The sequence below is a fragment of the Heterocephalus glaber genome, unplaced genomic scaffold, assembly GCF_053883595.1.
Source record: "Heterocephalus glaber isolate CG9 unplaced genomic scaffold, H.glaber_assembly_v1.0 deba00000071, whole genome shotgun sequence".
Classification (NCBI taxonomy): Eukaryota; Metazoa; Chordata; class Mammalia; order Rodentia; family Bathyergidae; genus Heterocephalus; species Heterocephalus glaber.
The window spans coordinates 3,983,512-4,002,295 of NW_028258137.1; the positions used below are offsets into that span (position 1 = coordinate 3,983,512).

Here is an 18,784-nt window from a genome sequence, read left to right on the forward strand (position 1 = left end):
TCCTCTTGGATCTGGGCCCTGTCCTGGCTTACTCAGGAATGGGCCCTTATGTTGGCGATTCCCCATGCTGATCCACTTTAACTCAATAATTTCTGAGCACCCTTTAGGATGCTTTAGGAAATCTCCCCAACCTCCTTCTTTTTTTTAACCATTTAGTATTTCAATCAGCATTTATTGTGAACCCTAGACATAAGAGAGTGATCTAGTTTTTGTTGCATATCAAGAATCCTGAGATGATAAGTTTTTATAGTTGTTTCTTCATGCTTTCTGTTTTAGCTGTAACCACTGTCAATATGCTTGTAGAATAATGACATAGCCAGTTCAAGATTCAGATTCTGTTACAATACATTACATTCGTCTGAGAATGTTCGTAAAAGAAGAGGTCTGACTGAAGGTCTGGCGGATAATGAGTCAGATGCCCTTCTGCAGTTCAGATTTCTCCTGGCACTTCTGCTTCTTACATTCTCTAATACTATCAGGAGGATCTCCGGGAAAAGGCTAACAAATATTAGAAGAATTATGGCCAACCATATGGATACAGAAGACAGCATTTGAGCAAATACGAAACACATTCTCTGTTGTTTAAGAAAAGACCAAATAATTCCTCCTCAGAAGAATGAGAAAAAATATATAAAAGGCTAAAGAACCCCAAATCACAAAGTGATTTATCCATGTCCAGAACCAAGTATCCAAGGTGAGCTTCAGAGTTACAGTGAATACTAAGACTGTGAAAATAATGGTTCCGAAAGTCCAGTTTCCATAGACCTTTCCATTTTCTTCTAGGGATGCAGTCTGAAAAAGAAAATAAGTCCCAAAGAAGAACACTGTCCCTCCAAAGGCAGCCAGAAATGTCCAATATAAGAAGGGTCCCAACTGTAGCATGGCATTGCCAGAAATTTTCATATACAATCGAGGGTCTGAGGTCAGAATGTCAATGTGAATGTGCTGTTCCAGTAGCCTGTAGGCCAAGATGGGCAGGGATGTGAAGCAGATATTATACATTGTAAGATAAGCAGCACCATACAGTGGCTGTTGCAAGAATCCACGTGGGCCTTGGTTAACCCAATTTCATGGTTTTGCATGGGAAAAACTGGGAAAAACTGCTGAATCTGCTCCTTTACAAAAGAGAAGTATGTCTCCTCCTTGAGTCTGCACAATTACGCTCATTTGTTGGTGAACAGCATCAAAGTTTAAAGTGTGAAGAAGTTCATACTCTGCAACTTCTTTTCTTTGGTTCTCTACTCTCATAAGTCCATCCTGATTTCTTCTTCGCTCCTTTTACCAAAGCTATTTCATCTGGTGAGGAGGAGACGTGGCCCCAACCTCCTTCTTGAGGCAAGGTTAAACATTGCTCCTCTCTGCCCACCTTGTCTCCAGTCATGCTTACCCTAGAGCTTGGCATGGTGGCTGTAACTGTCTGCTGAGGGCTCAGTTTCAGCTACCAGACTGAGCTCCATATTCCACACAGCCAGGAGGCCACCAGATACCCGAGATGTGAGAATTCCACACACTTGTATTAGACATATTAAGGAGAGAATGAATAAATGGATGGAGGGATGGGTAAACAAATGATGTTCCACTTGTTCTTACTCAGGGTTTTGGGTACTGGGAAAGGGATAATACACTAGGTACTTTCAGTTCTTTATTTAATCTCACTACCATCTGCAGTGGGAAAGCTGTTCCTTGTTTAAACATGTAGAAACAGAAACTCAGGGAAAGATAGGAAAGGATTTGAGACTAGTATAAAAGAGACAGGGTGCGACTCAATCATGTGTTTTGAGACTCAGGGTTCCCATTCTTTCTTTTTTATCCCCAGAAAGGAATGAAACCACAGCATCCCCTTTCCCCAGGTGAAGGCAGCAGAGACAGACCCTGAGCAGCGCAAGGATTCACCTGTGTGTGTGGGCAGGGTTGTGGATGCTTGTGAGAAGCACAGGGCAGGTGTGGGACTTTCTGAGACCAGCGGTGGCCCTGTGCTGCCCTGGGCTTCTCTCTCGGCCTCTGCTGAACCAAAATGGTTTCTTGGTTTCTCCCTGTGACTTTTCTTAGGTTATTCTCACAGACTTGTGGAACATCAGAGCCACAGAGCCTGCCTTTTGGCATACCTGTAGAGGGAGGGAGGTATCCACGCTCTGCCTAAATATACCTGGGGACCCATGCTCATGCCTTCCAAGGCACCCTGCTGCTTTTCAGAGCCTCTGACATCGCCGGGGTCCTGGGCACCAAGCCAGAGTCAGAATGAACCTTCTGGATACCTCTGGTTCTGCTGTGGCCTTCCATTCCCCTCCCTTGATGAACCCAAAGCTTCATTGCTAGTCACCATCCTCTGACCCTGCTACAATCTGTAAACTTCCTATTTGAATCAAAGTCTGGGGGCAAATACTCACAATACACCAAATGTTCTGGCCCGTGCTGGCAGAGTGGGATGATGTCTGTGGAGTGGTATTAGCTCTCTGGGCTGGCACTTGTGCAGTCGGTCCCTATCGAGTTTGTTTTATTGAGACCCCGAGATTGTTTTCATGTCAACTGCTGCTTGATATAGGTGGTCTCACCCAGATTTAGTGGTCCGCTTTTAAGAATCTCAAGGAGAAGACTTTGCATTCATCTCTGCTACATTAAATCACCATGGCTGCAGCTTTTCCACGCCTTTTAGAAAACTGGATTTCATCATCTAATGTAGGAACCACTCTACATCTACTCTAGATGAGCCATGATTTTAATAATTTATTGACATAAATGATGAACCCTGTGACATTAGTGCCTTATAAATGTCATCTAGCTCATACTTCTCTTTTTCCTTTTTAAAGTTATATATTAATCGTACATCGAAATACATATGTGCACATGTAAGTGTACGGTGTGCACACACACACACACACACACACGAACACACACGAATACATAGGGAACACAGTGTGACCTTGTTCCCACCACCCAGCCTGCTGTGCATTGCCACCACAGCCCCCGTGTGCTCCTGAGGAGACCAGGAGTCTCATCCCCCGATCTCCCCTACAGGGAAGATGACTATCTGGAATTTTATCTCTGTTATCCGTGGCTTTACTCCTTTTCTGTCTCTGAGCATACTAGCTTCGTAGTCCTCTGTCAATGCAAACCCTTGCTCCTCCAGCTCTGTTTCTTGCATGCAGTGCCTCCTGGAGCCCAGGGCCATGCTGGGGGCAGTCAGGAGAGGTCTGCACTGTCACCCACTCAACACCCTTTGGTCTGTGGCAATCAGATGGATTCCTACTGTTGCTACTAGGAGCAGTGCTTCCAGAAATGTTCTTGTCCTGGTGCCAGGTGCACAAATGGAAGTTCCCTGCAAGCATTGTCCTGGGACCAGGTTACACATCTGCTCAGCTACACAGTGGCCAGCTGACCTTCAAAGTTGTCCCAATTTAGAATCCCAAAAGTAGACCATGAAGGTCTCATTTTCCCATGTTATTACCAGCACTCAGCACTTCTAGACTTAATATTTATCAACCAGCTGGAGATAAAATTATATATAATCACACATAATTGTTATTTGGATCCCACTGGTATTGAGTTTGAACAGCTTTTTATACATTTATTGGTCATTTATTTTGTGAAATGACTGTTTATATCTCTTTAATTAAATTTGTTTTGCTTTATTTCTTATTGATTGTAGGGTTTTAAAATATATAACCTGGTTACTAATCCTTATTAATTAAATGTGTTGCTAACATCTTATCTAAGACAGTGCTGTGATTTTTTTACCTCTTAGAATAGTGCCTTTGTTTTTTTAAACCCTAAGATTTTGTGGAAAAAACTTGACATATATCAGGCCAGTATCTCCATACTCATGTCTTAGGCATTTCTGTCGTCTACTGGCTGAGTAGCACTATTGAAAATAGCAATGCTCACAATCCGTTTCTATCTTCATTTATTTTCTGCTTGTGTGGTTCATGGGAAGTCTGCTGGCATGAAATTTCTAGACCCTTCCTCTTCTACCTTGAGCAGTTGAGTGAGGAGAATCTTGATATAGGTTTTACCTTTAGCACTTACATGAAACCCATCATAAGTCCTCAAACTCCTTCCTCTTCCCTGCTAGAAAAGCAATCACAGACCTCTGACACTGTCAGCCATTTTTCCTGTGGTTCTGGCACAGCATAGTGAAGCCAAATTGCAAAGTTTAATTAGCTTGCTTGAAAATTAATGCAAATACAAAAGTTTTCGGTTTCACCTGCTTATGAGCCAAAGGCAAAATTAATTAAAGTCAATGGAGAAAAGTAAATAAACATTTAGAAATGAAGGAAATGAACATGCTGGAGTGTGAGGTTAAGGCTCAGGAAACACGAGAGTCAATTATTTATAGTCATGTGTTTCTGCCTGATAATTTAATCACATTCACTCTGTCCCCTTTTCCATGGGGTGCACACTAAGAAGAAAGGCGCTTTCAGCATCAAAAAGGTGGTCAAGATGGGCTTCTTATCAATGGCACGGCTATATTCAAATCCTAACAAAACATTACTGGACAAAGTGCTAGTGGATTTTCTGAGCTGTTATTTTCAGCAAGATGAATTTTTTCTCTGTTTCTAAAACTGTAAAATGTTACCTTTGTACATAATTTTGTTGTATTTACAAGAACAAAAAAGTTGATGTTTTTCTACTGGCCATCTTGATATCTAAATTAGATTAGTATGGAGGAAAAAACAAGTGTCTATGTTGGGATCCATAGTTGAGATGTCAAATAAGAGCTCTGTGACAAATGGCAGTTTTCTAACTCTGAAAAATGGCAATTACCTCATGTGCAATAGACCCTGCTTTTGCATGGTAACATTGGCATTTTTGGACAAGATGAGCCACAGATACTGCTGGCTGTTCGTCATTGCTGCAATGATGTCAAAACCCTGAAAGCTCATCACACTCGAGTTGGGTCAGAGAAAGAGACAGCAGACGCAGGGGAGTGAATGTCAGAAATAAGCAATTCCACAGCTGGGAATGTATCCAATAGGACTGAAATGCTCCAGCATTGAAACAGTACAGGGAGAAGCTTGTTGCCAGACGGCTCAGGGTTGCAAAATAACAGGAGGGAGCCAGGGGATGGGAAATGGGTAAAGAAATTGCAGAGCCACCATAACTATTAAGAAATAATGAGAGTTTATATTTTCATAGGGAGATGCCCACAAGTTTTTGTGGGGGAGGGGGAAAACTATAATAAAAACTACATTCTACAACTCCATAGTTTTGTAAAATCAAAGCCAAGCCAAGCCCTGTGTGCAAATATGTATGCATGTATAAGAAAAGGAAAATATCTAAAGAGGAACAAATTGTTAATACTGATGATGTCAGAAGGGTTGGGGCAGAATGAAGAGGGAGAGCCTAGTTTTTGGTACCGGGGATCGAACTCGGGACCTTGAGCTTGTGAGGCAGGTGGCGGAACCACTGAGCTAAATCCCTGGCCCAGAAAGGTTTATTTTAACTGAATCATTTCTGTGCCTGAATTGCCACCACAAGAATGGCTGCTGTGATTTAGGGGATTAAGCCACTGATGTTCACGGCTGAATGTGCTGCCCGGAGGTGGCCCGGCTGGAGGAGGTGGGTCACTGGGGAAGTCTTTGGAGGGTACGTTTCTCACAGGTGCGCTCTCCTGTGCTCTTCCTCCTTGCCACCATGAAGTGAGCAGCTTTGCTCTACTATGCCCTTCTGCCACGCAGTTTCGGCCTTGGAGCCAGCCAAGCACGCGGACCGAAACCTCTGACGCGGTGAGCCAAATTAAACCTCTCCTTTAAACTGTGGGTGTCAGGTATTTTCTCCCAGCAACAGAAAGCCAACCAACATGATGACTGAATTTGCTAATTTCAAGGAATGGAATTAATAACTGAACAGAACAAGGAAAGCCCAGAGAACCAGCAGTCTGGCACAAGAGAAAAGGAAGCTCTTAGGGTAGAGGTTCTCCAGGATTTAGATCCAACAGGAGCAGAGAGGCAGCAGGAAGCAGGAGGCAGGAAAATCCTAGCACAGTACAGATAGCCTTGGGATTCTGAGCAGCTTCCTATTTGGTGGGGATGGAAAAGAGCGAGCCCTCGGGATGGAAATGGTGGCTGAGTTTCAACTCCGTGTGGCACAGAGCCCAGATCTGCCTCCCATTCTGCCCTGCGGCCCTTGCCTATTTCTGCCCCAGGCCTGGTCAGCATCTTGCTTATGTCCCATGAGGGTTCTCAGGCCTGCCACCTGCCAGAGAAACAAAACTCCCTGGGGAACTTTTAAAAGCACAAATTTAGAGGTGTTATACCCAACCCGTTAAGTCAGAACTTTCTTGATCCCTTTCTTGTCCCAGTATATTTGGTCCTGAACATTTGATTTAGTTAAATGTTCAGAGACACGTGAAATGGCCACTTCCTGATGTCCCCATTTGCCTGGCAGTTTCTTCTGTGCAGAGATTGCATTGCCTGTCTGCTATGTCACCAGTGGTGACCCATCATGGTTTGGTGGCCTTCCTCACCTCTTCCCAAGCCAGAGAAGCTGCTGGAAGATACATCTAAAAGGCCCAGAGCAACTCCAGCCTCTCTGGAGACAGTGGGACAAGACAGAGAGGGAGATAGCCCTGCTGCCTTACAAGACTCAGCATGCCTCGGATTCAGTACCATCTAGGAAATTAATTGGAGGCACTAGCCTGTCATTTTCTGGAGCCTTGGAAGGTGAAATTCAATTAGTGATTTGTTTCCAGCTAGCACAGAGAAAGGAAGGGACCTTTGTCCACAGGGAAAGTCGCACCACTAACAAACAGGGATGCTGCTTGGGGTCTGCTCTATGAGTGACAAAGGAAAGCTAATTGCAAGCAGGAGCAGTTGTACAGGCCCCTCCCACTCCCTCAAGACCCCTGCTTGGCATACACAACTCTGAGGGAGGATGAGATTCTTAGTGATCTAGGGGTTTGCTGGTATAGAAAGTCTTTGTGTAGAATGCACCCGGAAGCCAGAACCAGCATGGGAAGGGTGGTGCTCATGGCAATGGGTGGGCTCCTGGGTGGGAACCCACAAGAGCAAGTGTTAGGGGATGAGGAGAAATCTGGAAGGCACACTGGAATGGTCACCCAGATCCCCAGAGACAGTGCCTTCTGGAAGCTGCACAGAGCCAAGGTGGTGGAGGGTAAATGGCAGAAGCAGGTGGCAGAAATGAGTGGACCCATTCCACAGAGCCATTAGGGACTGGCGCTCACACCAGGCTCCTGGCATTTCCGATTCTTAGAGAACATCTGCCTTGGGTTGGTGGCCCAGCTTCCACCCATCAGGCACAGGGGCAGAGTACTACGGCAACTCTGGAGGCTCCGGTGTTTCCACGTCCCACCCTCACACGGCTTATGTTGTATTACACACCGGCTATGAATCCAAGTTCTGAAGCCAGAGCTGTCTGGGTTTGTGTCCCAAGTTGGTACCCTATGAGGCCTGTGACCTTGAGCAAACTCTACAAACCCTCTGAGTCTCACTTTTCACATAAGATAGTAAGACAATAATGGTTCCCATTTCACAGGATACATTGAAAATTAAATAAGCGAAGGTAATTGCAAAGAATCAATAGAACATATTTGAGTTCTACTATAGATTCTTTAAACATACTTTCTGCAGTTAAAAAAAGTCTGAAAATCAATGGCCTAGATGTTTAACCACAGGAAAATGGCAAAATAAATTAGGCTCAGCTACTTGATGGGACATTATGTAATCATTAAAGATTATAATTGTAAGGAGTGTGCAGCACACTGGGACACTCTTATGATATATTAAATTAAAAATAAAATATATGATGCAACAGGATGCAGGAGGACAGGTTAGAAGGAAAGACGTGAAAGCAGCAACATCATAGTGAAATACTCAGGACTAATCTCTATTGTCAATATTGAAAAGGTATTTTTTGAGTTACAAAAGGTAATCAAAACTGTCACTTTGGCATCCCTTCGACTTACTTGGGAATTTGTAGCTTATAAAGCAAACAGCTTACTATCAAATCAGTCTCTTGGACACACACAAGCCATGCCCAAGGAAGTATTTCATTTAAAGGCATCATCTGGCTAATGCTTTTGAAAAGCAGAGGTTCTTTCTTGAGGCGGGGACCGTCATCCCTTAATATGCCTGTTTTGAATATTTGCATTTCCTAAGTGGGACTACTTCTGGAGGATTCCCAGTGCCTCACAAAACACATAGATTGAGTTAATTTTCCCACAAATAGCTATGATGGCACACCCATGTCCCTTAGAGGCCCTGAGAGATAAGGGTGCAAAGATTAAAAAAGAGAAGACCCCACAGCTGAGTGCTCTGAGGTGCTGCATGCGCCCCCCACCTAGGAAAGTAGCAGGCACCACGGGGTGCCATCTTGAGCTAGAACCATGGACTCTTGGCCAACTTTCAACCCTGAAATACAAACACCGCGCCATTACAAATCACAAATGGAACCCAAGGTGGAGCATGCTAATTCAGGGGGACTATGAACCAACACACAGCACATGGAACCCCAGTTCTACAGGAGCACAGTGGGTCATGGCTTGGCTTCCCTAACAGGTTCCAGAATGCAGCAGGGAGCACTCATCCACTCAGATCACACTGCCCTCATCTGTGGGAGGCTCGGAGGACCAGGCTCACCACCACAAGGAGATTCAGTTGCCTAGACCTGGCCTGATCCACCCCGTATCCTCTGCCACCCATCAACCTATGGCGACCCTAATGACTGAAGCAACCATCCTTGCAGTAAGCGCTTACACCATGCAGACACTATGCTAAATGCTTTAGAAATGTTATTTCATTTTATTCCATTCAATAATCCTGTATTGTTGTTCGGGTTCTACCTAGAATTGTTCCCATTGTGGGCATGAAGAAACAGGCTTAAGAAAATTAAGTGATGAGCCGGGGATTTAGCTCAGTGGTTCTGCCGCCTGCCTCAAAAGCGCAAGGTCTTAAGTTCGATCCATGATACAAAAAAAAAAAAAAAAAAAAGCAATATTGGCATAGGCACAAAGATAGGAAGCAACAGAACTAGGTTGCTTCTCCATGGATTTGGACTTAAGCCCATTCTGCAGCTGACTCAAATGGGAAAGATGCTGCTTTTCCTGCAGCCACAGGGGAGGAGTGTAACTCAAACCAACACTAATGTGAGCCTGATATCTCCCTTCCCAAACCCAGCCCTGAAACCACCTCATCTAGAAAGACATCTCCAAGCATCCCAGACAAATAGATCAATTTCTCCATCAAAACTCTATTGTCCCTCATCACACTCCATTCTGCCTATATTTTAAGATCTTAATTTTTCTATTTAATTGAAAACTTCTTTAAATATCTTGTTCATCTTAATGGGACCTAAAAAATCTGATTATTATGTATTGTTTCCTTACAAGAGATGATAGGAAATAAATACCACCTCCAAACCAAACAACAACACAAACATCAACCAAACATAAAAACATGTAACCAAGTGAGGTGGCACATGGAACAAAAATCATAAATGCCTTCATTCTTTTGTTTTTTTGGTACCAGGGATCAAACTTGGGACCTTCCACTTACGGGGCAGGCAGTGGAACCACTCAGCTAAATCCCCGGCCCAATGCCTTCATTCTTAACTGAAAACTCGTGATGAAATTTCTATTGCCTGGACACATGGTGTCTACATTTGTCTCTATTTTCACAGCCTACCAATAGAGCTTGGCACTGAGTAGATAATCAATAAACACTTGCTGAAAAAATGAGTGAATAAATAAAGGAATGAATCATGTCATGTAGGAGCAAGGTTTTATGCAACAGATTATGGGCAGCTAAATCATATGCACAGTAAAATCACAAACACAACCTTATCTGACTTACTGACATACTACCAACTGTCACGGGGTTGATTAGAAACATTAATTTTTAAGAAAATATTTCAAATAACTTTTCCTCCTAGAATCTTCAGAGTACTCATAGTTTCAGAGCCTCAGATTGGAATGTGTCCTGGGTCCTGTGGTCAGGCAATGGAGATGCTTCTTCACATATGGACTGGCACAAATAGAGAATGAGAAATACCAGCCCTGACACTCCAGGGCCTCTGGAGTGACCTGAGATGAAACAGAAAAGTAAAACCCCTGAGTGGGGTCCAGTTCCTGCCCTCCAGATGCACAGAAAGGCTCTGTCTAGAATTTACCCTGCTCATAAAAATTTCAAGTTTGAAAACAAAGATTAGAGGGAGAAAAGTATCAGTAAGAAAAGAAATGATCCCCCTTTGCTTCAGAGGCACAGGAGGCCTTGAAGCCAGTGGGGTTCAAGGTGGGGTCAGCAGAGAGCAGCTTCCTAGCACCTGGCAGCCAGATGGAAATGCAGATAGATGCTCAGGCTCCACCCAGTCCGGAGGAGTCAGTAGCTTGGCAGTGGGCTCAGCAGTGTGGATTCTCACAGACCTCTGTTTGGTGCTGATGCTGGTGCAAGCTTGAGAACCACTATTTCAAGTCATAAGCTGTTTGTCAAATGCAACAAAGAACTAGATTTTCGAGTATTTTCTTCAATTCAATGAGGAGGCACTTATGCATGGTGTGCCTATAAAGTGTACAAAGTCCTAGCTAGGAGTCAAACACCATCGGGGTCCCGTCAAGCAGAACACAACTCTCCCTGGCACCACCCATTTTCCAGAAGACCAAAGGAAGACAGAGAGGCTGAGTTGCTCATTACCTGGCTGGATCCAAAGTCCATGTAATTCTAACTCCAAGAACACGCCCCACACCACACACACTGCTGTCTTTGAAGAACAGTGAAGAAAGAGTGTCCAGGATTATGGGTCTCACAGGCAGGCTCCTAGGCGCCCTTTGGCTGCCCTGCAGGGCCTTCCTGAAATGCCCTGTGGTGACATCACTCACGGGGACTGTAATGGGCACTCATGCCTGCCATCCCCAGGCTTCCCTCTGGGTCAGAGCTGGATGTCTGCATTTATCTCCACACCTCCAATGATGAGCTATGGGGAGAAAATGTTTCTGTTCCCCTGGCGAAGTCAGGTGATTTGGTGGTCTTTCTATTAGAGGTCCTCTCACCATCAAAACTTAATGAGGGGCATCATTCATGGGGAAGCAACTCTTAGCTTAGCTCTAAGGTGTCTCTCAAAGGCCTCACGTATTCAGAGGTGGGCCCTTTGGAAGGTGATTGGATAAATGCATGGCTGACCGTGCTGTTAGGAAGAGGGGCCTGATTGGAAGGGGTGGGTCCCTGGGGTGTGACCTGGAAGGGCGTATTCTTGTCCCCAGCTCCTCCTTTTCTCTCTGGCTGCTCTGAGGTGAGGAAACTTCCTCTGCCAAGTCTTTCTATCATGCTGTCTCTGTGTTGGAGCCAACCAACTATGGACTGAATCCTGTGAAAACCATCAGCCAAATTAAACCCTTCCTTTGAGTTGTGGGTGTCAGGTATTTTGTCTTAGCAATTGGAAAGCTAGCCAATACAGGCACTTTCCATGCACCGGGCTCCAGTCTGAGCTTCACCTCACATTACTTCCACCAACTCCTGTATTAATTAAAGCAACCCTGTGAAGTAGGTTCCAGCATCAATGTCCTCATTTTATGGATAAAAACCCAAGGCTCAACAAGGATAAATGACTTATCCAAGATCACACAGCAAATGAGCTGCTGGTATGGGTTATGTCTAGATGTTTCCCCAAAACCTCATGCACTCATAGGTGGGACTTTTGAGAGTGACTGGATCATGGGTGATACCGAATCAGCCCACTGATTGGTTTAGCATACATAGTTCTAGGTGTGTGTAACCAATTTACTGGAGGGAAGACCCACCCTGGGTGTGGGTGGTACCAACCAATAGGCTTGCAGACTGGATGGAATAAAAAGGGGAAGAAGGAAGTCTTGGTGCTTCCTGCCTGCCAAGCCATGAACTGTTTCTCTGCTGCCATGTGCCACCCTGTCCTGGAACCAGCTGACTATGATCTAAAACCTCTACAAACTGTGAGCTAAAATAAACCTTCCCTCCTTTAACTTTTGAGTATCAGATATTTTGTACCGGCAATGAGAAAGTAACTAAGACAGCTGCAGTAGAGGAGTTTGAACCCATCCTTCTGCTCAGGCTCTTGTCTCCACCACAATTGTGATTATGGGGTACATCATTCTTAGAGGGAAGATGGTATGAGAACTGGATCCTGTGCACGTAGAACCATAAAGACTCTGAAATTACAGTTGGTAGAGGTAAAATGCCAATGATTCAAAGTCCAGGCTCACAGGACCAAAGGGGAGAATTAATTTCTGTTTTGATAAATGGAGTGATATTTACAGAGCAGGCACATTACCTAAAAGTCAAACTATTCCTGCTCTGCATTGGAACTGACCCTGGGCCTCAAGGGGATGGCAAAGGTGTGTGGCCATGCAGCATAGCCACGTCCCCTGTGGCCAGCAGCCAGGGACATCAGTGACTCCTGCCTGTCCATTGTGTTTCTTGTGGCCTCGCCAGATCTGTACCACAGACCTATCACTTACTTCTACTGACTCATCTCTCTTCTCGCATCTCAGGGAGGCATCTCAGGGCCTGACATTCTAGCTGAGGCTAGTTTTGTCTCAGGGAAGGTAAGAAATGTGAAATTCAGGTTAACGTGGATGCCGCTGCCTTTGGACCACACTGCCTTTGGTCCTGCTCCCACTTTCTCCCCGAGGGGACTGCCAGGCTGTGCAAGTTTCGTGCCCGGGAACGTTTTGTTTCTCACCCCCTCATCTATCTGTAATCGTCTCTGTCCTCATGGAAAGAAATCTGTACCCACGTGCCGCTCTTTCAAAAGCTACCAATGACCTCCAAGTCTCCACACCCTTGCAACCTTCCTTCAGACTCCTCTTCCATTTTCTGTGACCTCAGCGTGTTGGGACAACCAAGCTCCCCCTACCCCATGGTCTCCCCTGTTCCTTTCTCTCTTCCTTCTCCCTCAGGGTCACCATCCCCACTGTCTACCAGCAGCGAGGGGCCTCCACTGTCTCCCATCTCTCCACCTTTCCCTGGAAAACTTACCATTACCAAGTATGTCTTGACGACCCCAAGAGCCTCCTGCACTCTTAGGCCAGGCTTTCGGAAGGTGAGTGTGTAACAGCTGACTTGCTGTTAGGAGCCAGGGCTGGTCCTAAGAGGTGGGTCATTGTGGGTGTGACTCAGAAGGTTAAGTCTCCCTCCCTGGCTTGTCCCTTGGTGCCCTGCTTCCTGGCTGCCATGTAGCAAACAGCTTTTCCTCTGCTATGCCTCTCTCCTGTGCTGCCCTGCCTTTGAGTTGGCCAGCAGTGGACTAAATGCACGAGCCCAAGTAAGGCTCTCCTACTGTTAAGTCATGGGTATCAGTTTTTGTGTCTCAGTGGTGAGAAAGTGGCCAAGACACTTAACTTTTACTCTGAGTGGTGGTCAAGAGGAGAGCGACACTGACAGGAATACTAGGTGATAGCCCCTGACTGGTTGCTGGGCCGGGCACTCCACGTGGGAATGCCAGGGTGCTGAATGCTGCTCTCCCAGCATCCCTAGCTCTAGCATCACCAGGGGCATTTATTTGCTCCAAGGGGGAAGGGCAAACCTCCTTGTCTGTCAGGGATTTTCACAGCCTGGCTCCACTCTAATTCTTCTGCTTCATCCACCAAACTGATTATGACATGAATTACTACCAGAATTTTAAGGGCAAGGTTAGAGTTGCGGTGGTGGTTCAGATTTCCTTACTTCTTCAACTGTCAATGCAGGTATGTCGCTACCAGGTGGCAGTCATAAGTACCACAAAAGAGAAGCTGACTAACGCCTTTGCTAAAGACTTGATTGAGATGGAGGTAAACATGGACCCCACCTTTTACTTATTAGAAAGACAGAGCTTTCTTAAAATCCCATACAGCACAGCCTTTGGCTTGAGGTAGGATTTGTTACCTTTACTCCTTAATGAAGTCATCACAGAAGTCATGCAAGGCGTTTCTGTCTCTGTCATTCATCTATGCTGTGTCAGGGCAGACTGAGGTCTGCTGAACCTTAGGCAATTATAGGGCAGAGCCCCCATTCTGGAGCTCCAGCTCCTTGCCTAGGAGCCGAGAGAGGAGGGAGAGAGAGATGGGTACAGAGCGGGCCCAGAGTGGATGTGCCGAATCCCTCTAGGGCTTCACTTTCGCTATTCAGAAGAAAGGGCCTCCTATTCTGCTAATTTTCATTTTCTGTCCCTTACTTTCCTCTCTGATGCTGGGAACAATTTAAACTATTTTACAAAACCAGAGGCAGAGAACTCTAATGCCAGATGACGAAACCTGATCTTGTTAAGCAGCTCCCACTACAACAGGCTGTGTGGACACAAACCCTCAGGATCCACGTCTAAGTTTAGTTAGGGTACATACTCATGCACTTTCATACCAATTGACAAGGTTTTGGAGAAAAAAGGCTTTAGGGAGAGGGAAGGGATGATTCCTCGGGAATCTTTTAGGCAACCTTTGCATCACCAGGTACAGCCTGCCGTGAACCCCCCAATAGCTAGGTTGATCTGCGGACCCAGGCCCCTTCCGCCCACTGTCTCTCCTCACCCCCACACAGCAAGGGCCAGGTACCAGGAGTCACATTTCTAGACTAAACCTTCCCCCTCCCTTTTGAAAAAATTTTAGATGCTGGTCAGACTAACTCTTAGTTCAGCAATGTCAGCCATTCAGCATTGCTCAGCCAAGGGACAAAGGGATCCATTCTGAGTTTAAGGCACAAAGAAAAGGGAGGAGGAAGGAAAACCACGAGCATGGGGTCCTGGTGGCCTCCTGCCTGCAGCCGGGTGGTAAAGCTGCTCCGAAGCAAAACAGACATGCGTGAAAATTGAGGCCAAGTGTGAGACAACATCTGGTTTTCTAGGCCAGAAATTCTTCTTAGGGAAAACACAGGAAGACTTCAGAAAGCAACTTGTCCTTCTTTGGCAAGAGTCACTCAGCTGGGTGAAAACAATGCTGAGTTTTCAACCTCGTACCAGTTACTTAACCCTCACAGCCTTGGACTCTTCGTCTGCAAAATAGGAACACTGCACGTATCCCAGCATCAGTACTGTACAGCGATTCAATGAGACAGTAGGAGCTGGTGTGGAAGGGAGCGGGGCACATGAATCTAGTCAGACTTCACTGCCATAGAAAAACCTTAAACGTTAAAGATGTAAGAGAAGTAAGTAACTCACCCATGGTGGGCAAAGTCTTAATTTCACAGGACCTCATCTGTAAACATCCCGCCCACTGGACTGGGCGTGTGGATAATCAATGCCAGGGCTCCAGAAGCACCTTAATTTCTTACTTGTGCCTTGGGAATAGATGCCTTGGGAGCACTGGGGGATGCTTCCTCCAACCTGAACTTGTCTCTCTACCAGAGCAAAGCTCTGGCTGGCTGATCTAGGAACGTGGAAGTGTTCCCATCCATCCTGCTCCTGTCTCCATCTCTAGGAACTTGGGGTCCTAACAGTTACAGACACTTAAAAAGCAGCTGATATTTGGTTGGAATTTTATGCCTTCTGGCAACAATACTCATTAGCATAATCTCAACTTAGAATATTGTGAATGAAACTGAAATTAATTTGGTGGACAGAGATTCAAACTGGTTCCAGCACGCTGCCCGACAAAAGATGCACTACTCTACTGGAGGCATTCTGCTTCCACCCACTGCTTCTCATTGTCAAACACAGCGTGGATGTGGGAGCATGGACAATGAGGGCTCTGGGGGACACTATTCCCTGGGGTCTCACAGAAAGCTGCACAGCAAGGTGAGTGAATCTGGGTCTGCTACACCCCAGCAGGGCAACTTGATGCCTATAACTTAACCACTGGGGCAAGAGTATTAACATATCTTCCCAGGTGATTCCAATGTAGAGCCAAATTTAAAAAATACTATCTTAGACCTTATCGGCCACAGCCTGACATGCCACTCGGTCCCCAGTCTCCTGTCGCTGCCTCTCCCAGGCATGGCATAGGGCCTTGCCTCACTATGGCAGCAGCATGGCACAGCAGGCTTGATTTCATGCTCAGTGCCAAAGCTGATGGTGAGACCATTTTAAAAGGCCTGCAGTCCATTTTCCGGGGGCAGGGCATGGCAGAGTCGGTGCATACCTGGCAGGATCATGGCTACCTAGCAACCTACACAAAAATGGCAGCTTCGCCAATTTGAGAATTTATCCACATGGATTGGTATTGCTGGACCTTCAGAGTTACGGCAGTGGTATCCAGGGCAAAAAAGAAATCGATAACCTTTTGAACAAAGTAGAAGAGAGAATGAAAGAATCAGGCCAGTATCGGGCAGGTGAAGTGTTTACCAACCATAGTTCAAGGAGGGGCCATCGGCAAATACTGGCCCACTGCTGATGGGCGCCTGGTTGAGTATGACATAGATGAAGTAGTAGGTGATGGAGATTCACCTTACCAGAACATTAAAATTCTACACTCAAAGCAGTTTGGAAATATTCTCATCCTTAGTGGGGATGTTAATTTGGCAGAGAGTGACTTGGCATATACCTGGGCCATCATGGACAGTGGCAAAGAAGATTACACTGGCAAAGACCTACTGATTCTGGGAGGCGGAGATGGAGGCATATCATGTGAAATAGTCAAACTGAAACCAAAGATGGCTGCTATGCTAGAGACTGACCAAATGGTGGTTGACGCATGTAAGAAATATATGCGCAAAACATGTAGTGACGTCTTAGGCAATCTTAAAGGAGACTGCTCTCAGGTTCTAATAGAAGACTGTCTTCCTGTACTGAAGAGGTATGCCAAGAAGGGAGAGAGTTTGATTATGTGATTAATGATTTGACAGCTGTTCCAATCTCCACATCTCCAGAAGAAGATTCCACATGGGAGTTTCTCAGACTGATTCTTGACCTCTCCATGAAAGTATTGAAACAGGATGGGAAGTATTTTACACAGGGAAACTGTGTCAGTTTGACAGAAGCCCTGTCGCTCTATGAAGAACAGCTTGGGTGCCTGTACTGTCCTGTGGAATTCTCGAAGGACATCATGTGTCCCTTCATACTTGGAATTGTGGGTGTTTTAAACTGTTTGGAAGAAAGCTAAGCCCTGAAGATGGATATTCCAGTGATGTGTGCTGTAGACAGCCATCCTGACCTCCATATGCTGTACACGCCATCAAAATGAGTCAGGCAATTGGTTGTGACTTCCCTAAAGTTTTCTCTTTTTAATTATTATTTTTAATTTAAAAAAGCAAATGGAAAATGTATATTTTGATGAGCTACAATGTTATTTTTTTTGAAAGTTAGTTGAAGGACAATTAGACAGCACAGCAAAGACTGCTAAATGCACTGACCCCCTAGAAGGTGATTTTTGTTACTTTTTCTGCCTGGGTTTTTTGTTTTGTTTGTTTTGATTTTGGCAGAATTTAAATTTGGACCTTTGGAGGAATGAGCATCATTGTTTTTGTTTCAGAGGGAAGTTCTTGATGTTTTTTAAAAAATTGACTTAGATTTTAAAATTTGGTGCTTTTAAGAAAGTTAAAAATGAATAGCAATGCTTCAATTAAAGTTACAAAAGAGATGAAAAAAAAAAGAAATACTATCTTAGAGTAAGTTCCTTACTGCCTTGGAGTCTCAGCTTTATCATCTTTAAAGTAGGAAAATCACATGTACTTCCTATGGTGGAGCCAATGGATGAAATGAGGTAGATGTTCAGGGCTTACGTGCTTAGCATATTATTTGGCACACAGCAAGAGCTCCTCAAATATAAGCCTCTAATACTGCCTCCACCACCAACATTGTCATCACCATCAGTGATGTCATCATCCTTGTCATCAGATAAATAGCAACATCTTCATTGCTGTGAGTATCTTTGCCACCATCATCCTCACTGCTGTCTTTGCCATGATTATCACCATAGTTACCATCACCACACCATCTGTCCATCCACTGTTATCATCATCTGTCTCTACAGCAGGTGGCAAGTCCCTTTACAAAGCCCCTCAAGTGCTTGGTCCTCAACACGATCATTTTGAATTCTTGGTTTTGTTTCTAGTCAATTGGGAAAAGAGAGGTGCTGCAAACCTGTAAAATTTCCCTATGGGCTGGAAATTTTAATTTCATCCAGTTCAGGTCAAAAATGTGTGAATTAAACCTTTGCAGAACATTCTGCCTTCTTGGAAAATGTGCTGCTAATGCTGGTCCTATCTGTGTGCACAGTGCTCCTGGCTGCTCCTGGTTTGGCCTCCCCTGGACCTGAACACCTGAGAGGAAGGGGCTCCGACCACCTGCTCACAGGTGTGGTCTAAAAGGTGAAGCAGCCTCAGAATGCCTGTGACTCCGCCAGCCATTCAGAGGGTCCCCATAGGGCAGGCCACTCCCTAGCCCAGGTTCTCAGCTTCGGATGGATGAATTTCTTTCTGCATTTGGTGTGGAAGGTGGTAAGTATTTTCTGAGATATTTTCCAGTCGCAAGCTTCAGTCTGCTGAGATGAAATATGCAGATTGAGGCCTGAACAGCTGTAGCACTGCAGAGTGGCTGGTATTTTGGTGGGCTTTATTTTAAAGTCGCTGACAGTTCAATCTCACTAAATAATTCAGCTGTTTAGGAAAAGCTATATAATCTTAAAATAAATCCCTGAAGGTCAAGAATATAGGTTGAAATTTTATTTTTTGGTGCATCGCATTTGACAAAATAACAGAAATGTCCCTTACAATATCTTTTCCTTTACATCTTTGAATGAAATTACCAAGTGCACATCATTGGATGTTCATTTATAAACACTCTACACCGTCTCCACACATTTCTGGCAAAGTATTAAGCTAACATTCTGATTTTCCTGTTCCCAATGAAGTTAGAGATTCTAAAGAACAATCTTAGACAGCAGCTGTAACTTGAGATG

The 18,784-nt window shown here is 45.0% G+C and overlaps 1 protein-coding gene and 1 pseudogene across 6 annotated transcripts in view; one reads left to right on the forward strand and one right to left on the reverse strand.

Moving 5' to 3' along the window:
- Positions 1-18,784, reverse strand: part of Cdh13 (cadherin 13) — a 1,170,900-nt gene that overhangs the window by 308,264 nt on the left and 843,852 nt on the right. The gene's annotated exons all lie outside the window — the stretch shown is intronic.
- On the forward strand, positions 15,906-16,994 carry LOC101717264 (spermine synthase pseudogene; annotated as a pseudogene).